We start from the raw sequence: 21550 nt of genomic DNA, 5'->3' as shown, positions 1-21550 counted from the left end.
ATTAGTAAGATTGCCTGCGCCTGTTCTGTCTAACCTTGATTCCAGGGGAGATTGGTCGGTCACAGAAGGTGCACTGAATGCACACATAGAGAGAGGAGGCCAACATGCAAGAGACGACATAGAGGTCGAGGAGGACCTCGACTCATCATCCGATGCAGCAAGTTCCTCGCATCAACATGGTGGATATGCGGAGCCTCCACGCTTTTCTTCTGCGCAGGAGCTTTACTATGACTACTCCATGGACTACCCACCGGCGAGGAACGACCCTCGTTGGGGTTGAACTCCACTTAGGCCAAAAGCCTAAGCTTGGGGGGAGGTATACCGGCATCACTCATTCTTTGCATATTATGGTTGCTGGATACTTGCACATACTTGCTTTATTCGTTTGAGTGGTTTTCTAATGAGAGGAAGATGATATTTGGGGAAGTGCTGCCTGAAAACAGATTCTGGAACGTTACCGTAAAAATTCTCAAAAATAGCCAGAGCGTCATTTTGAGCTGCAAATTTTTGTGCAGGTTCCCCAGGTTGTTATCTAACTTTCATTAGTTGAACACTTTTTGAACTGAGCAACGTAAGATTTTTTTAAAAATCGATTTCTGTACTGCTGTCAGGTTTTGGCAGATTTCTGCCATCTCGCTTTTCTGTGTTTCTTTTAGTTTGCTATTTCTTGTTTTTGCTTTGTTTCTTTCCCAAACCACAAAAAGACCAAAAATATTTCTGTTGTTTCTCTTCACCATTTGTTTATCTTGGTTTCTTGCATTTGTTTCGCTTTATTTGCTATTGCTAGTTTGCTATAAGAAAACCCAAAAAGATTTTGCTTTGTTTGTTTGTTTCCTTTTGTTCTTATTCTCAAATTTGAAAACACCAAAAATATTTGCTGTTCTTCTTTGGTTTGTAAAGTTCTTTATGAGTTCAATGGTCTTCGGTGGCTGGAGCGTGGTTTTCATTTCATATTATCCAAGCTACACAAGTGAAAAGGCAATAATGACGATCTACGACAATCCGATTGTGGTGAGAGGCTGGTATGAACTCTATTTGTTTTCATTTTTGTACATATACTCATCCATGTGAGCATGCTTAGTTGGTTCATGTGAGGTATATGTTATTTGAGAAAGTCTAGTAGTTTATGATCTCTCATGTTTAGCTCCAATCTATTAATATGAGTAGCATGTCATGGATGTTTGCTTGCATTGTTTTATTCATAAGTAAGTATGGCATTGTGGTATCCTCCTCTGAATAATTCATTTATATCGACTTGGCACATGCTCACGCATGCATATGACTGAACAAAAAGTCAATTAAGCCTCGATGATCTATATTGCTTCAGAGTTCTTGTATCACTTTTATGCATCTGTTAATTTATTTTGCCGCAAGCATGATTATGACAGTTACTGCTCTCTTGATTTGTCGCTCCCTAGTCTATTGCTAGCCTACACTTGTACTGAGCGGGAACGCTGCTCGTGCTTCCAAATACATGAAAACCAAGTTATTCCAGAGTGTCCACCATAAATACCTATGCATGGCATTTCAAACCATTCCAAGTAAATTCTCATGCGCTACCTTTAAAACCTTCAAAATGCTTCTTAATTTGTGTTAATGTTTCATAGCTCATGAGGAAGTATGTGGTGTTTAGCTTTCAACCTTGTCATTTACTTTTGACGGACTCTCATATGGAATAGTGGCACATCCGCTTATCCAATAATTTTGCAAAAAGAGCCGGCAATGGGATTCCCGAGTCCCGAATTAATTAAACTTAAATAGACACTCCTCCATGGTTTGTGATTGTTGGACGGCACCCGAAGGATTCGGTTAGCCATGGCTTTTGTAAGCAAAGGTTGGGGGAGTGTCATCATCATAATAAAACTAAAATAAAAAGGCACTCCTTCATGGTATGAGATTGTTGGCAGGCACCCGAGGATTCGGATAGCCATGGTTTGTGCAAGAAAGGTTGGAAGGAGTGCCAAATAAATATGCAATAATTCATGGGAGCCGCTCTTGAAAGTCCGGTTGGCGAGGTAGTTAGTGTACCCATTATCATTCGTTGACAACAACAAACACCTCTCAAAATAATTTTACTCCTGATTTATAAAAATGAAAAGCTCTAGCGCATGTTAATCCCTGCTTCCCTCTGCGAAGGGTCAATCTTTTACTTTTATGTTATGTCTCCATCCTTTCTTTGAGCACTTTCTTGAGAGCACAACTGTCATTCTTAGTATAATATGCTTGTCTCAAAATATGATTGGTTGTGGTACAACTTTGATGCTTTTATCTTTGACAATCACTACTTCTAGTCTTTCTATGAACTCCAGAGGTGCCCGGGCATTTATGTTTTGCCAATCAAATACAGGCAAGCGAGATACCACTTTATCATACTCTCTTATGAACATTGCAATCTTGCTTATGTACATGATTCTTGATGCTTATTATTAATTGTTGGTACCTCTCCATGATTGACATAGCTGTTAGATGATCTTATTTGCATGTGCCTCATTATGAACTGCTTAAGTATTAGCCATATCATGAGAATATATACATCATATGAGCAAATGTGTTCGTGAAAGTTCTTTTATCGCTCAGTTGTTAACCGAATTGCTTGAGGACAAGCAATAAGCTAAGCTTGGGGGAGTTGATACGTCCAAAACGTATCTACTTTCCCGAACACTTTTGCTATTGTTTGACCTCTAATTTGTGTATTTTGGATGCAACTAACACGGACTAACGCTGTTTTCAGCAGAACTGCTCTGGTGTCTCGTTTTTGTGCAGAAATCCAACTTTCGGGAAAAACCTCGGAATTTATGCAGAAGGCCCTATTTTCCCGGGAAACTAACGGAGCCAGAAGGGAACTTGAAGTGGAGGCCCGAGGGCCCCACACCACCAGGTGGCGCGGCCCAGGGGGGGCCCGCGCGGCCAGGTGGTGTGGCCCCCTCGGCCGGCCTCCGACGCCCTCCTTCGGACTACTTATTCGTTTCGACCTAAAAACACACGGAGAGAAGTCGAAGTCGCCAGAAACCCTCCAGAACGCCGCCACATCGCGAAACTCCGTCGCGGGAGCCGAAGTCTCCGTTCGGCACTCCGCCGGGACGGGGAATTGGAGGAGATCATCACCGCCATCACCGCCAACGCCTCTACATCAACCAGCCATGTTTCCCCCATCCATGTGTGAGTAATTCCCCCGCTGTAGGTGAAGGGGATGGTAGGGATTGGATGAGATTGGTCATGTAATAGCATAAGATTGTTAGGACATAGTGCCTAGTGTCCGTAGATGGTACTTTTATGATATTGTTGCAACTTGTTATGCTTAATGCTTGTCACTAGGGCCCGAGTGCCATGATCTCAGATCTGAACATGTTATTGCTTCATCAAGATATTCATTGTTTATGGTCTTACCTATAAGTTGTATACACATGTCGCTGTCCGGAACCAAAGGCCCCGAAGTGACAAGAATTGGGACAACCGGAGGGGATGGTAGCGATGTGAGGATCACATGTGTTCACGGAGTGTTAATGCTTTGCTCCGGTACTCTATTAAAAGGAGTACCTTAATATCCAGTAGTTTCCCTTGAGGCCCGGCTGCCACCGGCTGGTAGGACAAAAGATGTTGTGCAAGTTTCTCATTGCGAGCACGTACGACTATAATTGGAACACATGCCTATTGATTGATTAGTACTTGGACACCGTTTTATTATTATCCGCAAATGCCCTGCTATGATTGTTACATGAGTTTCTCTCATCCATGCAACACCCGTCATCCGTCCCCGTGCCTACAATATTTTAATCCTGCTGTTTACTATAATCACTACTGCTGTCTTTGTTACTCTGCTGCCGTTATTTCACTACTGCTACTGCTATAAAACTGTTACTACTGATAAACTCTTGCGAGCAAGTCTGTTTCCAGGTGCAACTGAATTGACAACTCCGTTGTTAAGGCTTCCAAGTGTTCTTTGTCTCCCCTTGTGTCGAATCAATAAATTGGGTAATACTTCCCTCGAAGACTGTTGCGATCCCCTATACTTGTGGGTCATCAGGCGCACGGGAGGTGCGCCACAGAAACGTCGCCACAAAAATAAGGTTTCTGTGGCGCACCTGCCCTTGCGCCACAGAATTAAGGTTTCTGTGGCGCACTAGTTCTTAGGTGCGCCACAGAAAAGCGTGCGCCACAGAATTGGTTTTTAGTGCGCCACAGAATTTTCTTGTATTATACAAGATTTTGTGCTGCCTGCTATACACATACACATGCAGTTTATAGACAGCAATACAGATACACAGATACACAGGTTATATACAGCAACATTCAGATATAATATAAATATCATGTACATTGCACAGATATAACATAGACATCATCATCACATTACTTAGAGCCCGATCGAGATACATATATAGTGGCAAGTGTCAAATGTTTTGCATACAACTCTTAATTCATACAAAATTCACAATTTCGAGATACAAAGTAGTCTTCATCCGGTTCCTCCTTTGCTCTGTCATCTCTACCCACCAGAGCTCGCTTGCATCGGGGTCCTTCATCCGAGTTCCTACTATGATGAAAATGGAAGAAAGTGAGACCAACAAGTCCGATGCACAAGAGAAATGGAATAAATGCCTCATACATTGTTGGTCAACACAAATATTAACATTCAGGGGACGGTGTAAGTGAGACCAAGTCCGATGCACAAGAGATTGATATTTGTGCTATCTTACCAGACTCACTTACGCCGCCCCCGAGTGTACGGTGACCAAACATTTTAATCATCGGCATTTTGAAAATCTCAAAGCAAATGGAATGACAAAATGGAATAAGTGCCTCATACATTGTTGGTCAACACAAATATTAACATTTAGGGATGGCGTCAGTGAGGCCAAGTCCGATGCACAAGAGATTGATATTTGTGCTATCTTACCGAGCTCACTTACGCCACCCCCGAGTGTACGGTGACCAAACATTTTAATCATCGGCATTTTGAAAATCTCAAAGCAAATGGAATGACAAAATAGAATATGTGCCTCATACATTGTTGGTCAACACAAATACTTTGCAGAAGGGCCCCCTTTCCCCGTTCGGCGTTCCGTCAACGGGTGCTTGACGACACAACAACGCCGATCTGCATCTCCGGCGCAGAACCACGCCAGTCCCTCGCTGTCCGAGTGAACGAGTCCTTGATGCAAAGACCGTGCCGGCCTGCCCAGCATTATGCCGGGCCGTGTTGCCGCGCTTCAAGCCGTGTGTCCCGCGCCCTGCACTGTTCGCCTTCTTGCCCGGTGAACCAATAGGTTGATCGTTGGAATAAGGAAACCGATGACAGCCGGTCGCAAGATTAAATTGCGATCGGCCGTCATCGGCTTCCTTATTCCAACGATTAGTCTATTTGTTCACCGGGCAAAAAGGCGAAGAGTGCAGGGCGCATGATCGACACGGCCTGAAGCGCGACAACAGGGGTCGGCATGATGCTAGGGAGGCTGGCACCGTCTTGGCATACGGGGCTCACATAGTCTGTCTTCAATCTCTTGAAGTTATTTATTATAAAATTTGTTCTCACCATTGTTGAAAGTTTAATAGCACACCCTTGTCAACTCAACTCTTTCTACTAAACCTTCATGATTTTTTTGTTTTTGTAGATATTCCCCTATATTCAATTGTCATTTGCATCTCTTTTAGTTCAGTCGAGCTTATGCATGCAACTGCAACTTCTATTTCCATGTTGTCTACATTGTCTATGAGTCCTTTCCTTTGGTAATTTCTACATGTATAATCCATTTATCACAAAACAACAACCAATAGTATAATCACAAAAAATGCGCAAATAGTCCTTGGGTAAATAATTACGTAGACATCTGAATTGGCTCAAGTTATATACATGCTAACAATCTATTCTTACAATGGAATAAAATATCCTCCACATTATGTTTGCAAAAATGGTCATACTTATATGGTTTCCAGAGTTGAATACAAATGGAAAAGTCGCGTCATATTCGAAATGACCATACCTTTTTTTTACATGCAAGTAAAAACAACAAAAGCAAAGTTGTATTAGTTATCCAACACCCAACCCGGTAACCTGCACACAAAGAACATCATCATGCCTTCCTCCGCCTAGTTTGCCATAGAAATATAGAATGTAGCTGGAATATGAAGTATTAGTGGATATAGGACAAATGTGATGATTTTCACCTCGAAACATCGATTTCATTGAAAAAAATAATTGCATACCAGATAGAACTTCATGTATCTCAGACAAACGTTGACATCTCTGTTTGGTGAAATCTCCGCCATTGTGTTTCATCCAGTTAAAGGGTAGATGCAGCATGCTTTTTTCAGCTAGCTCTTGTGGTTTGCCAAGTCCCAAATGCACGGACATGCATAAAACTTGTTTGGCTTGATTGCCATATTTGAATTTTAGGATGTTTAGTATGAGAAATCATGGCCATGCTGTAACAAATTATAAGTTAGCACCTAACCGTAGAGCAGGTCCGGAAAGACCAACTATTTTTTTCTTATTTTCCTCATAGGATAAGCATCTAGAAAGTGAGTAATTGGAGAAAAATACATGTAGCTACGCCTAGCTATATGTAATGAAACAGGCAAGCCATATGCAAAAAAAAAAAAAAATCGTCACTCATGAGAATCATTTGTACCAAACAACAAATATTAAGTTACTATTTTGATATTACAATATGATGCTACCTGTGTTGTTGCAGTTTTACTAATATTGAACATATATTGAACGACCTTTAAAATTAACTAATGTAATAAATAAAAAGTGCTACCGACTGCAATTAGTGTCAGGTTTAGCAGAGAATGGCTTCAATGTTTGCCTAATTGTCAATAAAATCATGTTCACACCTGCATACAGGATTGCCAAACCCAGATTAATTACCAGTTTTACAATAGACAATATAGTAAAGTGAATTCATAAATGCTTTCTTCGCTAGTTTAACTGATCCTAAAAGATGGTTTCATAACTAAATCTGGGGTAAACACATCAATAATTTCTAGAATAGAAATAAGATGCAGGTAAATATGTTCAGGATGAGAGCTTATGAAAATATACCCAAGATGATATAATTACCATTTTGCATTTGCATAAAACTGATGTAGGTGACAACAAATGTCCGGTGACATAGGAGGAGGAGCTTGGCGAGCCAACTGTATTGTCCTCTCTATAGTGTCATGGTGTTCCAAATTCTGTTGTCTGTTCGTGGCAGAGCCATCGACATCCCATCATACTGAATGCTAAATTTGTGTTGCAATTATTCTTAACACATTTATTTTTTATAGGAGCACACGGACGGTGTAATTTTTTTTCCATGCAACGGCTAGATAGAGCAAAAAACAGTCAATCAAAGCTTGTCTGCCCGGACTTGAACCTAGTATCAGTTATTTTTCCAAGTCAGTTAAAAAAAGGTTTTTTTTTACCAAAGCCATTTTTCGGAGCAACATCCGGACCCGATCAAGTTTAACCAAGAAGTACTCGTTAGGAGTAGTAAACCGATCAGACTCCTATGGCGGTCTACTCGTTAGAAGTACTTGTAGGATTAGCGTTTTCTAAGAAACTTGTACGATTAATTACTTTAAGCAGCATATACATAAGAAATAAACTTAGGGACCACCCGTTCTTTACAAAGGAAAGAAATTCTAGGACGTCCCGTTAGAGGATTAGGTTACTCAGTCTCTTTAATCAGGGTCGGCTGAATCGCAACTGTTTACATGGACGATCGTGTACGAAACAAACTGTTTCTAGCCTCGTGCCAACTCTATTTTAAATATCTCACGATCTGTAACGAACTATATAAAAATCAGAAACCAAACCGAACGTGTCAACGTGGCTTGTAGTTCGATCATGCTGTTTTCTTTGAATTTGAAAAACCTATAATAAAATTGGATGCTTCAAGCTGTAGTCAAGAAAGCTGCAATGCAATACCATAACATGATTTTTCTTTGATAAAAACTATTCTATTATAATGTTTTACATTGGTGTAAAATAAGATCAGCTGAGATACATAAGATTGTACCAAAAATATTTATCTTAATGAGGCTTATCTAAAGCTGTATATAACTTCAGAACATGCAACCAGCTAGTACAGAAACATAAAAGAATAATTGCTAAAAGCCTATTAAGAATATATGCTACCGCTGGGTAAACCACACGTGACCATGCAGTAATGCTAAATCAATCACAGTTAGATCACCCTGAGTGGAAGAAGCAAGAAAAAATCATCATATTGATCTACTTCTGGATAGATTAAGGGGAAAAAAGTGCACTACTTGGGATCAGACAGACTGTTTCCGGGTGTACCGCCGGGGTAAAACCACACGTGGCCATGCAGTCACGCAAAATCAATCACAGGAGATCACCGTGAGTGGAAGCAGCAAGAGAAATTCATCATATTGATCAGCTCCTGGATAGATTAGGAAGAAAAGTACGTGCACTACTTATCTGGGATCAGCCGGACTGTTTCTGGATCAATCCAGCTTCGCCGCCCCCTGCCGAGCGGCATGTGACTAACACGTTGGCAGATTTTTTCCATGGATCTTGGCCAGCCAATTAATTGGAGGATTCTCACATGTAGCCCTGCGGCCAGATTTCTCGCCTCCGAGAGGTCGCCACGAACATTGAAAATCATTGCCTGGTTACGTTCCGAGAGGCACGATAGGAAAGAGAAGAGTCCTGTTTCTTGACGTCACCTTGGCGTGCGGGACTACATGGGAGTCGGGCATTATCCAATGGCTCCCGATTGATCATCGGTTAATTAGATGGCTGAAGTTTGCTAACGTTAAGGATTAACGTGGTGTCTCCTAGGGAGTCTCCAATTAGTAAATATAAGATATCTGCAATAGTTAGGCCTTACAAAGGGGGGGAGGATCCAGCGGCACGTAGGGTGTCGTTCGTTGGCCCTAAGCAGGATGTTCCGAGGATCAACCTCGTGTTGGTTTTTAGGCCCTGTTTAGGATCGGCTTACGATCACCGTGCGTGGCCGCGAGGCCCAACCTGGAGTAGGATGATCCGATTATGCGGTGAAAATCCCACATCGTCGTAGATCTCATCAGCTTTACCTTGATCAAGCAGGACCACCATATATTCGGACACCTCGTCTGAATCATGGGTGGATCGGCTCCTTGAGCCGATTCACGGGATAACCTGAGAGCCGATCGAGGCTCGTATTTAACGTTTACGTGTGTGCCCTGCAGGAAACTAAGCGAGGCATCATCCACACATTCCTGACCAGGTATAGGTCAGGTGGCACGCCCTTGTGATAAACATCGGTGCGTGCGACCAGGAGGCTTTGCGGGCCGTCGCTCAGAGGGACTAGGGCCAGCCGCAGCCCTAGTTGTTCCCGGCTCTACGGTGTTGCCCGTCTCTACCCGCCGGTGGGTTTCTGACGTCAACACATTCTGGCACGCCCGGTGGGACCACTGACGACATCCACGACATCGCCATCTACATCCAAGATGGCGGAAGACACTCCGGTCACATACGCGGATCTGCCTGATGAGCTCAAAAAGAAGCATGACGAGATCAAGGCAACCCTCGAAGCCGAACTCATCGGCTCCTTCCACCGAACCCGCTCCCACGGCGTCAGGTGGAAGGGTTTCACGCCCGAAGGCGCGCTCGATGGAGTGGACCTGTCCGCCCCGTCAGAAGAACGCACCAGGTCACTGCGGCAGGAGATCAACTACATGGTGGCTCACTCGCTGCACCGCCACTCTGAGAGCCTGGTGAACACCTTGGAGCGTGTCGCTCGCGCGTCGTCCAGGAAATCATGAGTCACCGGTACTCCCCGTCGGGACCGGCTCTGGGGACTTTCAAAGGAGAGATGCCGCTCCAGCCCCAGCCGTTCGCATGGGCAGCGCCGGAACTGCCGAACTCATCGGCATACGTCGTCTACAAGGTTGGCGGTGATCCTAGTGACTACCAATTCCTACCTGAGCCACCTAAGGAGATCCCGCACGGGTACACGTGCGCATACGTGCCGGACTGCAACACCTGGGCACTCTCGAACCAGGCTGCAATATCAGCGGCCTCTGGAACGGCAGGAGGAACGTTAGGAGCCGATCCTGAGAAGCAATCTTGGCTGGCTAAGTACGCCACCCCGACGAACCTCCAAGGCCCAGCTCCTGCAGTTGGCTTAGAACCGGAAAAGCAAGCATGGCTGGTCAAGTATGCCACCCCGGCGAATCTTCGGGGTTCGACACCTTCAGCCATCACGGCGGATCAGATCTGTGCAATTCCGAAAGATCAGTTCGGTATGATGCCGAAAAGGAAGGCGTTCGGCTACACCAAGCCGTACCCCAACAGCTACGAACTGATCCCGCTGCCACCCAAATATCGGCTCCCGGACTTCACAAAGTTCAGTGGGTCAGAGGGGTCCAACTCCATCGAGCATGTGAGCCGATATTTGGCACAGCTGGGCACGATCTCAGCGTCAGATGAGTTGCGCGTGAGGTTCTTCTCACAGTCCCTCACAGGATCGGCTTTCGGGTGGTACACATCGCTACCACCGAACTCCATCCAAACTTGGAAGCAGTTGGAAGAGCAATTCCATGAGCAATATCATTCAGAAGCTTCTGAGTCTAGCATTGCCGATCTAGCACAGCTACGTCAGAAGCGCGGAGAAACTGTGACAGAGTACATCCAACGCTTCAGGAATCTTAGGAACCGATGCTATTCGGTTCGTATAAACTGAAAAGGAAGCAGTCGAGTTGGCAGTAGCGGGCCTTGCAACACAGCTCAAGGACATGGCCTCCCAAGCAGATTATCCCTCGCTGGCGCACGTGGTTCAGAAACTTTCAGCATATGAACAGCGCCACCCGGACCTGTACCAAGACAAGTTCAAGCGTGCGATAGCCCCGGTCGATGCGAGAGGAAGACGAAGTTCCTGCGGGAGACCAAGAAGTAGCGATGGGCGTGTGGACTCGGGGAGGAACCCCGTGTCCTGCAAATGGGTAAAGCCACCGGGCCCGCCCAGGGGATTTGACTTTGACGTGACCAAGGCCGAGCAAATCTTCGACCTCCTACTCAAGGAAAAGCAGTTGAAGATACCGGAAGGTCTCAAATTCCCCACGGCGCAAGAGCTGAATGGTAAGCCATACTGCAAATGGCATAACTCGCTCTCCCATGCTACCAACGACTGCAGGGTGTGGCGTCAGCACATCCAAGCGGCGATAGAGAACGGGCGTCTAATTTTTAACCAGTACGCCATGAAGGTCGATACCCAGCCCTTCCCCGCCGTGAACATGGTGGAGTATGCTTGCCATGCGGGGTGCCAGCCGGGTTTCCTGTGCAATATCAACATGGTAGATCTTGGACACCACGCTGGCAAGGATGGAGATGAGGGCAGCTGCTCTCATAACAAAGAAACGGAGGAAGCCGCTCCACGCGATCGGCTCCGCCAAGACGACAAGCGCTACGTAACCGAGGGAGAAGTGAAGAACATAAGATATCAGCGACCTCTCTCTGATCACCTCCTCAACAAGTATGTGAGTCAGTACGACCAACGCCGACGGTCCGGCGACGACGATGAAAGAGTTCGTCTGGCCAGAGAAGCCAGAAGACATCGTCGGCAGAATCGCGAGGAGGAGGAGCACGAGCGTTGTGCCAAGGGAAAGGCAAGGGAGCAAGACGACGAGGACAGGCACTGGGATTGTCCTTTCTTCGAGCACTCGCTGGGATTCGAGGAATGAGCCGATTGCCAACAATCGGCAATTGCCCGGAATGCAACCGGAAGAAGAAGGAGGCAGCCAACGTGTCCGTATTCGAACGCTTAGGACCTCTCCCGCCACGAGAGCAAACGCGCTGAGTCCCCTCGATGGGAAGATCTCGAGGATTCGGAAAACGAGGGACAAGAAGAAGAAGAAGACAGGTACCACCGACCAAGGTGGTGCCCTGACGGACTCAGACGTTCCCAGAAACGCAGGGTTCAACGATTGCGCGGCCTGGAAGAAGCCGAGAGGTTATACTTGCATACATTGAGAAAGGCAAGGCCTGATCGCGCTGCGAAGGTTCAGCGAACCCCGGATGAAGAGGGTCGTCCACAAAGAAAAGAGTGGCGCCCCAAGCAAAGGAAAGCCGATGATGGAACATCGGCTGGCACGAACATGGTGCTCGTTCTTCCGACGAAGCTTAGGGCTCCACGTTTACACGACGCACTCAAGGTGGACGACGGCGAGCACACCAACAGGATGAAATCAGAGATTGGGCTGGTTTTGTCTGCCGGCCTGAGCGAGTAGCAAGGGCTCGTCAATAAGCTAGCATGGCGAGGCTGATCCTTGTGATCGGCCCCAAAAATTTATGAAGGGACATTACAAAACCTTCATCGAACAAGCAACATGGGGGCCGATTCCAGCAATCGGCCAAAATTATCCTCACCCTCCACTTTGTCTGGGTTTAGCACGTTATTCAACAGAGCCGATACCATCAAATCTCTTGACAGAATCGGCTCGGGGGGCACCCAAGTGGATATAACACGAGGATATGGATATGCAATGGAAGCATCTCATCCTTTGTCGATGGGTTTGAAAGTATGGGGGCCGATGCACGAGTCGGCCGTAAAAATCTGAAAATTCGAAAAAAATTCGAGCACAGCCGATGCAGCAGACATCGACTTAAGGATACAAAAGCCGATGCGTGGCCATCGACTCAAGAGAAATAAGAGCTCGGATCTTCCCTTCAAGGACAAGGCCAAGAGCAGCCTGGACGTGCAGATCAGGTCAAGGATGGATCGCATCAGATCCACCAACAGAAATGAGCCTATCTGGCCGGCAAGAAATGAAGAAGGCTCGGGGGGCAGCTCACCTTGAAGGCTCTCTGCTTTGAGAAGCCGATTTATGTTCAAATCGGCTGGCTCTGCATAAGAAGCTCCCTCAGACATGATCAAGCCCAGGTCACTATCGGCTGAATAGTCATCGGTTGCGGGACTGCAAAATGCCACGGTCGAGAAAAACAATAATGACCCGATTCGTCACTATCGGTCTTGGTGTGGCAGGTGGAAGAATGGAAATTGGATTAATAAAAGGAGAAATTGGAAGAACAATTCTCATTAATTCAAAGGGGCAGCTTTACAAGAAGAGCCGATGGCTTTTAAAAGGGGGATCTAGTGCCTAGTGCACTGATACTTCTAGTCCTATTCTACTAGTCGTCGCTGTCCTCATCGTTGCCATCGTCGAGATCGTCGGCGCTGCTCCCAGGAAGCTCCTCGTCGCTGCTGCCCCAGCCGTCGGCTGGGGCCTCCTCCTCCTCCTCGTCATCATCATCGTCCTCGCTATCCGCCCAGCCGCGGAAGCGCTTCGTTGGAGGATACCCAATGGAGGCGGAGGAATCATCTTCCTCCTCCTCATCTTCTTCTTCCTCGTCATCACCGTCGTCCTCGCTGTCTGCCCACATGCGTGAGCGCTTCTTCGGCGGGAGCCTGGTGGAGGGGGAGGCCTTGGCCTTCTCTGCTTCTCCTCCCTTCTTCTCCTTGTCAGAGGAGATGGGGTGCGCCCCGGAGTGGGGATCGTCCTCTTCTTTGTTCTTCGGCAACGGTTGGAGAGAGGTGCCTGAAGCAGAGGAGGAAGAGGAAGACATGGCTGCAGGAGAGAAGGGTTTTTGGTTTGGTGAACGGAGCAGAGCAAGGCGATGGAGTGGTGAATTGTTCGGCACAGATAAATAAAGAGAGTGTAGTGGAGATTTAATGCCATGACGGTTCTCGAGGACGTGAGGCCGGGATTGACAGTTCATACAGAGAAGCCCGGGAGGCGAGGCGTAATGATGGAAGATTCTGCGGCGGTTCTGCTCTGCCACGACATGACCCGACGAAAGAAAGCGTAATGATTTTGGAAATGTCATTTCCAAAACCAGGGGGGCATGTGTTATCACCAGAATTTGACCAAGTCAGAGGTGGGCCGCGGTCAAGATGGGCTTGAAAGATTACACGTGGAAGATCTCTGAAGCGGCCTTGTTTAGGGAATTTGGGCTATATTGCCCATGTATCTTTAATTACCATAGATTGTATTTAGATTAAAAGTTAGAGTTTATCTCGTGCACGGTTTAGTGCACGCCCACATTAGAAAGTCCCCTGGACTATAAATATGTACCTAGGGTTTATGGAATAAACAACAAACGTTCAACCACAAACAAATCTCGGCGCATCGCCAACTCCTTCGTCTCGAGGGTTTCTACCGGTAAGCACCATGCTGCCTAGATCGCATCTTGCGATCTAGGCAGCACAAGCCTACCCATGTTGTTCATGTGTTGCTCGTGCTGAAGCGTTTTTGATGGCGAGCAGCGTAGTTATCTTAGACATGTTAGGGTTAGCATTGTTCTTCATGTTACATGTTTTCGTAGTGCAACCCTTGCATGTCTAGCCGCCCTTACGCCTATTTTAGGCGTAAGGGCGGCACCCCGCTTGATCGTAGTATAGTAGATCTGATCCGTTACGATTGCTCCTTGTTCTACAAGGATTAGTTTAATATCTGCAATAGTTAGGCCTTACAAAGGGGGGGAGGATCCAGCGGCACGTAGGGTGTCGTTCGTTGGCCCTAAGCAGGATGTTCCGAGGATCAACCTCGTGTTGGTTTTTAGGCCCTGTTTAGGATCGGCTTACGATCACCGTGCGTGGCCGCGAGGCCCAACCTGGAGTAGGATGATCCGATTATGCGGTGAAAACCCCACATCGTCGTAGATCTCATCAGCTTTACCTTGATCAAGCAGGACCACCATATATTCGGACACCTCGTCTGAATCATGGGTGGATCGGCTCCTTGAGCCGATTCACGGGATAACCTGAGAGCCGATCGAGGCTCGTATTTAACGTTTACGTGTGTGCCCTGCAGGAAACTAAGCGAGGCATCATCCACACCTTCCTGACCAGGTATAGGTCAGGTGGCACGCCCTTGTGATAAACATCGGTGCGTGCGACCAGAAGGCTTTGCGGGCCGTCGCTCAGAGGGACTAGGGCCAGCCGCAGCCCTAGTTGTTCCCGGCTCTACGGTGTTGCCCGTCTCTACCCGCCAGTGGGTTTCTGACGTCAACAATACCATGCATGTCATGTATGCTTGCCACTTTTTTTGGAAGATATGATCCGTTCATGGTAATTTAGCTAATTAATGTAATCACATCACTACAAATTTGCACGTCATATATAAAGTGAGGTTGTACAAATAATGAGTTCACAATTTTTATTTGTAAAGTGTGCAATAGTTCAGTTGAACCTTTTTCCAGTAGAAAAAAAGTAGTCCACAGTTTCTACAGTGTGCAGTTCTATTTTTTGACGAGTTAACATTCATTTAGTTCCCAAGAAAGAATATATATAATGTTTTGAGTAGTTCACAATTTCACATAGATGGCCGCACTCATGTTAGCCACACCATGTGTTTAGTCTTTGTCTATTAAAGAGCTAGGCTAATATTTTATCAAATATTCAAATGTACGATTCATCCTGGTTGTGTACGTTTTCGGATGTAGGAGCACATTGAGAGGCTCCATCTTGGTTATGTGCGTACTTGGATGTGTAACAAGTTTCTTTGTTCAACACATGTTGATTCAGCTCATATATGTAACACGTGTGTTGCAGATATACTTAACACCATACTAGACATGGGCAAGATGGAGTCCGGGAAGATGCAATTGGAGGAGGTGCAGTTCAGCATGGCCGACGTCCTTGAAGAATCCATGGATATGGCGAACTTCGTCGGTATTTATAGAGGCGTTGAGGTGGTTTGGGACCCCTATGACTTCTCTGTTCTTCGATGCGATGCGGTCATCGATGACCGCAAGCGCTTCAAATAGATCCTTGACAACCTTCTTGGAAATGCCATCAAGTTCACGCATGACGGCCATGTCGTGCTCCGTGTGTGGGCCAACCGCCCTATCGTAAGGACTTCCATGATCAGCACCCCATCTAGGTTCGCCCCCCGCTGGCGTGCGAGCGTGTTCTGTCGAAGGCTGCTAGGAATGAGGGAAGAAGGTGCCGAGCACAATGCTAACCGATCACTTATTCAGAATGATCCTAACGCTATTGAATTTTACTTTGATGTAGTAGATATAGGTGTTGGGATTCCAAAGGAGAAAAGGAAATCTATATTTGAAAACTACGTACAGGTAAAGGAAGGGCATGGTGGCACCGGCCTAGGCCTAGGCATTGTGCAATCCTTTGTAAGTGGCTTACGTTCTTATATTATTTATTCATGTTCAACTACCACAATTAGAACGGTGATTGTAGCCAATGCTCTATTTTATTAAAAGGAGTTTCATGGGAAATTTGGATTGTAATACATAGAAAATTTTCTATGTTTGCTGATTGATCGTAGGACCTAATAACATAAGGATTTTTTTTTAAGGATTCATTTGCGCTATATTGATGATAAATTTTATATCCACTCAACCCTCTTGGAAATAATCCTTTTATTTCTTTAGAATACCCTTTGTTTTTTTATTATGATGTAATCAAAGAAATAAATATCCCATAGGATTCAAATGGGCATGAAATTGCAATATTGCGTCTTAGAGTTCTGAAAATCCTTTGCTTTTATTGTAATCCAATCAAACAGTTGTATGACCGGATGCATAAATTATAGACTAGTAAAATTTATACTCTTTTTTCCTTTTGCAACTTTAGTAAAAATAACGGTGTATTTTTTTTGCTTTGTGAATTAGGATGGCTACATATTGATCCAAAAGCTATTTTTTCACTAGGTTTAAAACTAGAGACAACACTTATGTTGCTTTTGTTAATAACACAAGGTATTGTGTATTAGTGTACCTTTTGGTTTGCAGGCTATGTATAACTTTGCAGGCTGTGATGTTTTTTTTACTTTGTATTTCTTACAATGTTGTTACTTATTTGTTGTTCTTGTTTTGATAAGGTACGTTTGATGGGTGGTGAAATAAGCATCAAGGACAAAGAGCCTGGAGAAGCGGAAACGTGCTTCGGATTCAACGTCTTCCTCAAGATCAGCGATGCTGAAGAGGACATCGAGCAGGGGAGGGCGGCGCCGTCCTTGTTCAGGGAGCATGGCTGCTTCAAGGGTGGGCAATGCGTCCTCCTAGTCCACGGGGACAAGACCCGGCGGGTCCTCCAGACATGGATGGAGAACCTCGGGATGAAGGTCTGGCCCGTCCCGCGCGCCGAGCTCCTCGCCCCGACAATGGAGAAGGCGCGCGCCGCCGTGGGTGCCTCGCCGTCCAGGCCAGTGTCGATCTCTTCGCCACAGGGCGGCGGTGATGACTTGGACGGTGTAGATGACTGATGTCTACGCACGTTTCTATTCTTGTAGACAGTGTTGGGCCTCCAAGTGCAGTGGTTTGTAGAACAACAACAAGTTTCCCTTAAGTGGATCACCCAAGGTTTATCAAACTCGGGGAGGTAGAGGTTAAAGATATTCCTCTCAAGCAACCCTACAATTACGATACAAGAAATCTCTTGTGTCCCCAACACACCCAATACACTTGTCAGGTGTATAGGTGCACTAGTTCGGCGAAGAGATAGTGAAATACAAGTAATATGGATGATTATGAGTAGTAATTACAATCTGAAATAAAAATGGCAGCAAGCAAACATGTAGCAGACTGGTTGTAAACGGTGCATCAATGCTTGGAAACAAGGTCTAGGGATCATACTTTCACTAGTGGACACTCTCAATAATGATACCATAATTGAATACATAGATATTATCATTTCACTATGCTACTCTGAACCACTCTCCGGTTTGCTAATAAACACAAATTCACTGTGTAGGGCTACATAAGCATTCCTTAAAGTTCGCATTCCCAATTATGGACACCCCACGCTGTCACTCTGAGCATACAAAGATGGTACTAACTAGTCACCACAATTCATAAATATTTATGTAAATTAAGCTTAAGAAACAAACACGGTGTGCACACTGTCACCTTCACACCGCGGGACAAGGTGTTCCCGAAGTTCACATAATAAAACCACTTGAGTAGCACAATAGTTGAAGAATAACATCTACTTATTAAACTAGATTACAAAGCTCATGATCACATAAAAATCATACATGGAGAGATAGATAGACCATGTAGCTACCGGTAAAGCCCTCAACCTCGGGGGAGAACTACTCACTCCTCATCATGGGAGTCAGCAATGCGATGAAGATGGCGATGGAGTCGATGGAGATGGCTCCGGGTGCAATTCCCTGTCCCGGCAGGGTGCCGGAACAGAGACTTCTGTCCCCCGAATCTTGTCTGCGACGGCGGCGGAGCTACAGAACTTTACGTGGATGGAGGCTGGTTTTTTAGGGTTCACGCGTCGGGAAGCTTCTTATAGGCGTGATACGTCACAAACGTATCTATAACTTTTGATGCTCCATGCTTGTTTTACACTAATTTATATATGTTTTGCTCATGCTTCGTTGCACTTTTATACATTTTCCGGCACTAACCTATTAACAAGATGCCACAGTGCCAGTTCCCTTTTTTTTGTTTTGTATTTCAGAAAAGTTGTATAGGGAATATTCTCAAAATTGGACGAAACAAAAGCCGAAGTCAATATTTTTTCGTAACGAAGACAGAGTCCAGAGGAGGTTGAAGAAAGGCAGCAGGGCGGCCAGACCAGCCCTAGGCGTGGCCTGGACCTGGCCCGCTCCTAGGGGTGGTGTGGGCCCCCTGCCCTCCACCGACATCGCCAATCGTCCTATTTATTCATGATCTCGAGAAAACCTTGAATACTCGAGCCTCCATCTACGAAAAGTTCCGTCACGGCCGCCATTGCAGACCCTAGCTCGGGAGGGTTCTGAAGCTCTTCCCGGCACCCTACCGGAGGGGGAAATCATCACCGGAGGCATCTACATCGCCATGCCCGCCTCCGAAGTGATGCGTGAGTAGTTCATCCCTGGACTATGGGTCCATAGCAATAACTAGATGGTTGTCTTCTCCAATTTGTGCCTCATGTTTAGATCTTGTGACCTGCCCTACATGATCAAGATCATCCTTACGTAATGCTACATGTTGTGTTTGCTGGGATCCGATTAATATTGTCTAATATGTTGAGATCTATTATATATTCTTGTCACATGTTATTTGTGATCTTGCATGCTCTTTGTTGCTAGTAGATACTCTGGCCAACTAGATACTTGTGGCTCCAAGAGGGGGTATTTATGCTTGATAGTAGGTTCATGCCTCTAGTTTTATGGAAGATTGACAATAACTTCTAAGATTGTAGATGTGTTGTTGCTACTAGAGAGAAAACAACAATGTTTTATCCAAGGGTAACTCTATTGTTTACTTTACACACATTGCTTAATGCGATAATCTATTGCTTGCAACTTAATACTGGAAGGGGTTCGGACGATAACCGGAAGGTGGATTATTAGTCATAGACACAGTTGGATTACGGTCTATGTATTATGTTCTAATTCCTAGATGAATCTCATAGTAATCATCTTGTCATGTATGGTCGGTATTCTGTCAATTACCCAGCTGTAATTTGTTCACCTAGCATGTTATTTATCTTTATGGAGAGACACCTCTAGTGAACTGTGGACCCCGGTCCTTTCCTTTATATTGATAAATTCATCCACTGCAATCTTGTTCTGTTTTCTTACTGTAAGCTATGCTCTCTTTAATTACTGCAAACATCTCCTTCCACTCGATACGTTTAATCATTTGTGTTCAGCAAAACCGGTGAGATTGATAACCTCATTGTAAGTTGGGGCAAAGTATTTTGGTTGTGTTGTGTGCAGGTTCCACGTTGTTATTGACGCTGGTAGTGCGTCCTGCCACTAGTTAGCTAGCAACACCTTCAGAAGTCACGCCTTACTCATATTGGTCGATTAAACCTAGGTTTCTTACTGACGTAAAACTTGCTGATGTGATCATCACGCCTTCCTCTCTAGGTTCCCCAACGTGATTGCCAACTTCCTTGGCAGCACCATCAAGGCGGAAGGGCGAGGCCGGTGGAGGCCAGGAGGCCCAGACCACCCCTAGGCGCGGCCAGGGCCCGGGCCACGCCTAGGCCTGGTCTGGCCGCCCTATGGCGCCTCTTCGTCCCCCCCCTTTGAACTTCGTCTTTGTTACGGAAAAATAAGATCTTCGGCTTTCCTTTCGTCCAATTCTGAGAATATTTCCTGTACAACTTTTCTGAAATACAAAACAGCAGAAAACAGGGAACTGACATTGTGGCATCTTGTCAATAGGTTAGTGTCGGAAAATGTATAAAAGTGCAACGAAGTGTAAGAAAAGCATACATAAATTGGTGTAAAATAAGCATGGAGCATCAAAAATTATAGATACGTTTGCAACGTATCACTGTCCGGTGCTTCAGCTCCAAAGAGATGGTCACCCAGGTCCTGCGGAACAGCAGCGGCAACCACGAAGGGCACCTCCACCCATTCGGCCTGCTCATCATCGTCGACATCTCCGATGGGAGGCTCAACGAGATACTCCAGGAGGCGCTGAGCCTCGTGAGGATCAAGCACCAAGTTCCGTGCATGGTGGCGTGCATTGCGACCTAAATGACCTCCTCCGAGGATCCGAGGAGGCTCAAGTAGGCGACGAGCTGCGACATGGACCTGCGTAAGTCGATCCACAGCTCCCGGCTGCGCAAGCTCCTCCAGGTCATGAGAGAGCTCCAGGCCTCTCAATTTCCTCAACAGCATTCACATTATGTTGGGATCACCATCAATGAGCTACCGGCGGTGGATTAGGCCACTGCCGCGTCGTCTGAAATCACATCTGCGGCGGCAGTGCCCAGGAGCCACCCAGGCTTGGAGACGACAAGCCTCTGGAGGCCACGCCGCGTCGTCTGAAACCACGTATACGGCTGAAGTGCCCCAGGAGCCGCCCAAGCTTAAAGATGACAACCCTCTGGAAGGGAAGCGCGTCCTGCTGGTGGAAGCCACGAGGGCGCTGCAGTTTATTCAGAAGAAAATGTTGAGCACTCTAGTTGCAACTGTTGTGGTAGCAGTGGATGGATCCGAGGTTGTGGCAATGTTCATCAATGCTCTTGAGATTGCAAGTGGTGGTGCTGCTTCAGAGGAATGGGTGGCCTTGCCCTACGACGTGATATTCATGGATTGCCAGGTACATTTTCCATTTGTCGATGCCAAGCAAGTCAATTCAATCAATCTTTTGTTTCTGATGACGGTTTTGACACTGCTCGATCTTCTATGTTTTTCATATGCCGGTGATGGACGGCTACGAAGAGACAAAGTGCATCCATGAGGAAGAAAGCCGTTACGGGATCTGCACCCCAATCATCGCGTTGACTGTGCACTCTGAGGAAGAGGACCTGCAGAAGACCATCCAAGCAGGGATGGATCTCCACCTAACTAAGCCAATACAGAAGAAGAAAGTTGTGGAGGTTGTTCATCAAGTGTGGAAGGAAGATAACTGATGAATGATGATGTTCGTTTCTCTGGTGGCATCGAGGCGTGTGTGGTTTTCCAGTAATTAGGATGATGATTGTGGCATGTATTGAATTTCGCTATATATTATGAATAGTACATGTCTACTACTATATTGTGTACAATACATTTTTTTACTTTTGTGTAGGTGACATAACTGGATATTTAGTTCCAAATGTGATATACACATACCTATATATATTCCCTTTTTTGC

General features: G+C 45.8%; 1 pseudogene; it reads left to right on the top strand.

Annotated features, from left to right (window-relative positions):
* LOC124695444 overlaps positions 1-21326 on the top strand; it is a 31601-nt pseudogene extending 10275 nt beyond the window's left edge.
* Positions 21327-21550: the final 224 nt, after the last annotated feature.

Source organism: Lolium rigidum, chromosome 3, assembly GCF_022539505.1.
Source record: "Lolium rigidum isolate FL_2022 chromosome 3, APGP_CSIRO_Lrig_0.1, whole genome shotgun sequence".
Classification (NCBI taxonomy): domain Eukaryota; kingdom Viridiplantae; phylum Streptophyta; class Magnoliopsida; order Poales; family Poaceae; genus Lolium; species Lolium rigidum.
The sequence above is the reverse complement of the archived record's forward strand: the minus strand, read 5'-3'. Positions and strand labels throughout refer to the sequence as shown.